Source organism: Rhea americana, unplaced genomic scaffold, assembly GCF_003343005.1.
Source record: "Rhea americana isolate MKP2758 unplaced genomic scaffold, rheAme1 scaffold_533, whole genome shotgun sequence".
NCBI classification, from domain to species: Eukaryota; Metazoa; Chordata; class Aves; order Rheiformes; family Rheidae; genus Rhea; species Rhea americana.
The window spans coordinates 37,019-40,809 of NW_028186683.1; positions in this window are offsets into that span (position 1 = coordinate 37,019).

A 3,791-nucleotide genomic window follows, 5' to 3' on the forward strand; every position below is an offset into this window, starting at 1 on the left:
TGATGCTGGTTCTGTCTGTAGGCTGAGCAGTGGATGAACGCATTTGCTGAGTCCCTCCCAGAGTTGTTTTTCTTGCAGAGTCACTGTTTTGGCTCTTCTGTCCACTGTTTAAACCTGACAGGTCCAAACCCATTTCCCCCCACTCAGAGAGAATAAAACTGAAAGCACCGACTCATGACAGCTGCTTCTCTTTCATGTATCCCCTGCCTTGACCTTCCTTTTGGAAATTCTCCTCCAAAAATGTCCTTGAAATGAGCTGGAGCTGTGTAGCTCTGACCCACGCAGCACCCTCTTGAGAGGACGCTCAACCTCCCCTGCCAAGGGTCACTCCTACCACCCAGAGCTTCTCCTTGCAGCACCGTGGGGAGCTCTCAAGGCAGGCTGAGTACTAACCCTTGCGGGCAGCAGAGTCACTGCCTTGGGAACACAGTACCCCAGGGTGCAGGGACACTGCTCTGAATCACAGCCTGGAGCAGACCTGGGTGCACATCCCAGCTTCACATCCCTACAGTGTCCTGGGGAGAAGGTAGCAGGATATCCTCTTCCTTGTAAAAGTGTGGCAGAGAATCCTTTCTCTGCAGTGTCTCCTCCTCTACAAAGTAGAAACCAGGAGACCAATCCTTAAAAATCCAGTTGTGGGYTTGMATGGATTTAGAAGACTCCTCCAGGAACCTCCATAGCATTGCCCTGCAGACGGAGACTTACTGTGTCAAGGGCTGTGAAGATTTCTCCCACAAAGAGCTCTCCTCTGTCCTTACACTCCACACTACATTTCAYGTCTCTCTGTCATATCTCATYTCAAGTCTGCAGCAGCAGGCAGTGCCCACAGCCCTGCTGCTCATTGCAGAGGAGCTGCTCCTGCACACAGCTGTCTCTGGACAGTGCTGCCAAGTTGCCATGAGCACCCTCCATCCCAGGAGCCTGGCCCACTCAGGAGCAGAGGCCTAGCCAAAGGTGTGACTCTCTCTGTCCGTTGTGCTCCTGGGAAATATTCACTGCAATAAACTAAAATAATCATTGACACTCTCTAAGCACTGAAGAAAGACTGAATCCAGTACTGCAATTTGTCTTATCAGAGGATGATTATATACGGAAGGTGGAAAGGTCCCAGTCAGGAAGCCCCTATTCCATCTCTTAACTAGGCAGGAAACCTAGATGGGGACAAGAATAGAGTTTGCTTTTGCATTGTTCAGGTAGTGATTCCGATGAGTCAGATTGGGCTTTTCAGGCTAGTTTAGAAGGCCTTGTATGCATGCAAGGTTGTGCTCTGTGCTCCCATGACATTGGAAGAGTCTGAGGTGGTCTTAGGCATGTGCCAGTGTCTGCTTGCTGTGATGGAGCAAGTGTGAGACCTACGTCCTTCTAGAGCATGAGTTGGGGGCCAGGTAGGGAATTTCCTTGGCCCCCGAGATCCTAGATGCCCACTGCTAGCAGAGCTCCACTCACTAGGAAACTGAGACATAGTCAGATGTAGACACTGTGGAGAGTTGATGTCATCCAGTGCAGACACTTGATTCAGTAACAGAGACACGTGAGCCTGATGGTTCAGGCTGCAGGAACAAAAGGGGGAAAAGAGGCAGCCCCATCCCTTGAGTGTCCTGGGTGGACGCAAGAGCCATGGACTGTGCTATGTGATAAGTGGGAAACATGTATGGGTGCTTCTCCGGAGCCATGGACCGGGACAAGCCCCATGGAAGCGTTAAAGTATTGGGAAAAATTTGTAGAACTCCCCCCACACACACACATCAAGGACAAGGAGTGATTAAAGCATGCAGGGTGAATGGGGGGAGCCTTCCTGTTTGCCTATAAGGTACTGGAGGGACAAGCTCATGAATTTCAGCTCAAGCTGAAAAGGTAGGACAGCTAGAATAGCAGGTGTAAGAGCAGGAAACTGCAAATCTCCTGCAGCAACAAGCTTTGTTAACCATAACGAATCTGAAACCGAATAGGGATTAGACCAAGCCTCAGGTCCAGACTGTTGTCTACTATGACATGATCCACATCCCTTTGTCTGGTGCACTATTTGGTGGCCAAAAACAAATTCACAACAGATTCAGGCATTGGTGGACACTGGGGCGGAGGTCACTATTATACACAGCAATCTTGACATACACAAAGGGACACAGACCCCCGACTGGAGTCTGGGTGACCAATCAATTATGAGAAAAAATGACTTACTAAGAATGAAAATTGGTTATTGGCTACCTTGTGAATACCGCATCATGATTGCTGCGTTAGACAAATATATAATAGGGATGGACATCTCACGAGGCCAAACGTTAGAAATAGATAGGTCCCTCTGGGCATTTGGTACCGCACAGTGGTTGCACATCTGTGCTGTCCAAGTAGGAAAGGTTATGGAAGAAGCACAAATTCCAATTGCTACCACTGTTGTTTATCAACGACAGTATCGAATTCCAGGGGGTGATGAAGCAATTCAAGCCACAATTAATGACTTGCTACAGGCAGGAGTAGTGCAATACACCCATTCCCCATTCAATAGTCCTATTTGGCCGGTAAAGAAACCAGATGACAGTTGGAGAATGACAGTGGACTATCGAGGGAATGCGGTCATACCACTGATAACCGCTGCTGTTCCTGAAGTGGCTGCCTTAATACAGCAGATCCAACAGCATGCTGGCACATGGTATGCAGTCACAGATGTAGCCAATGCTTTCTTCACCATCCCCATTCCAAGGGAAACTCAGGAGCAGTTTGTTTTTACCTGGAATGGTAATCAGTATACTTTTACCAGATTGCCTCAAGGCTACAAACATAATCCTACCTATTGTCACCAAGCCATTCACCACACACTCATAAAAATAGATGTACTTGCCCAGGTACAACTGTTGCAATACATTGATGATATACTAATACAGGGGTTAACACACGAAGAAGTGCAAGCAGTCCTGGACATGACTGTTTCATGCTTACGGGAAGCTGGATGGGAAGTCAATCCAAAGAAAATACAAGGCCCAGCCCAGAGTGTCAAATATTTAGGACATGAAACAATCAGCCAAGGGGTACAAGGAGAACCAGGAAAACCCATGAATTTAGTCAATTATCAAATTGGCAAATGGGGCAAACCTTATGAAGAATTATCTAACACACAGCAACAACAGACGTGGTTCACTGATGGTAGTTGTACCGGAAAGGGACGGTGGCGTGCTGTAGTATTTAACCCTGCAAGTGATACTCGGCTGGTTGCAGAAGGGCAGGAAGGTAGTAGTCTGTTAGCTGAACTGGTGGCCACATGGCAAGCTATTGATGCTACGCCCATAAATCACATTTGTTACTTATACACCGACTCATGGGCAGTGGCACAAGGTCTAGTCAACTGGCTAGGTAAGTGGCAGCAAGACCAATGGCTTATTGGCACCAAAGAAGTGTGGGGAAAGCAGCATTGGGAAAGTATATGGCAGTTATTACAAGAACAAGATGTTCGGGTGTTTCACGTGGATGCCCACACTAAAGAGTCCACAGAAACAGCAAAATGGAGAGCACATGTAGACCAATTGGCTCGTGTTCACCGCCTCGCCATCACAGCCCCAGAGGAAGAAGTGCTAGCAAAGTGGGCTCATGATAAAGCTGGCCACACTGGGCGAGATGCTACCGTCACATGGGGAAAAGCGCAGGGTCTGCTGCAAATGTAAGTGCAGCAAGTCATTGACCAGTGCTCCGTTTGCCAGATGCTGAAGGAACAGAAAGTGTTATCTCAACCATTGGGACAGATCAAGCGAGGGAGCACGGAGGGGGGAAGTTTGGCAACTTGATTATATCGGTCCATTGAA